Source organism: Bison bison, unplaced genomic scaffold (assembly GCF_000754665.1).
Source record: "Bison bison bison isolate TAMUID 2011002044 unplaced genomic scaffold, Bison_UMD1.0 scf7180017855312, whole genome shotgun sequence".
NCBI classification, from domain to species: domain Eukaryota; kingdom Metazoa; phylum Chordata; class Mammalia; order Artiodactyla; family Bovidae; genus Bison; species Bison bison.
The window spans coordinates 12,573-13,621 of NW_011485885.1; the positions used below are offsets into that span (position 1 = coordinate 12,573).

The 1,049-nt window shown below is 40.0% G+C and overlaps 1 protein-coding gene across 6 annotated transcripts in view; it reads right to left on the reverse strand.

Annotated features, from left to right (window-relative positions):
- FAM122B (family with sequence similarity 122B) overlaps positions 1 to 1,049 on the reverse strand; it is a 22,231-nt gene that overhangs the window by 7,585 nt on the left and 13,597 nt on the right. The window lies entirely within an intron of this gene.

Sequence of the window (1,049 nt, forward strand, 5' to 3'; positions counted from 1 at the left end):
TACCAAAATTAGCACACTAAGCTACCAAGGACAGACAGGGATGAGAGAAGAGAGAGTGTGGGGCTGAAAATAGCTAGAACAATCTAAAAGGCATGTGTTCCAAGGTTAGAACAGTACTGATCAATTAGTCGAATCAGCCAGAACAATCTGTGACTTCTTGGTGAACAAGAAGCAGGGGTTATCTTAGACAAAACAATGAATAAGTGATTGGAAAGCAATAATTGTCAGTCTGTATAACTTATAAGCGGCTTACATACATCTTCCATTTAGAGGACATCATTCTTTTTAAAGTGAATGCCCTCTGGGGCTCTTTTTAAAAAATCCTTAGCCGTAAAACTCAAATCAAAAAGTTCTGAAAGGCTCTACACAATTGCATCTACAACATAGGTACTCAGCAAGTTGATGGAAGGGAGCTTCTCTGGTGGCTCAGACAGTAAAGAATCTGCCTGCAATGCAGGAGACCTGGGTTCGATCCCTGGGTTCACAAGATCCCCTGGAGGAGTGCACAGCAACCCACTCCAGTATTCTTGCCTGGAGAATTCCATGGACAGAGGAACCTGGCAGGCTACAGTAGTCCATGGGGTCACAAAGAATCAGACATGACTGAGCAACTAACACACATACACATGCGTGTGTGCACACACACAAACATATACACAAGTTGATGGATACTGAAAGATTTCCAAATATCACCTGGCCACTGCTATAATCCCTTCCCCTTCCTCTCAATACATGTTGGAATCCAAGTACTCAACTTTGGGTATAGGAAAAGAAGTTAACTTTGCACAAAAACACTAAAGAGCCTTAAGCTAAACTTCTAAACTCAGATGAGTCAAACTAAAAAAGAAATTATGTGAACAGACCACAGGAATCTGGAAATGTTACTATTTAAGTGAAACCTTAGGATTGTGACAGAATACCCCAAAATATTCAAAAAAGATTTTATATCAACAGATAGTGCTATTTAGAAAATGACCTGCTTAAGAAATGCTGGTGTTCTCTGCTAAGGTAAAAGGATAGAATATTGGCTTGGCCAAAAACTTTGTTTC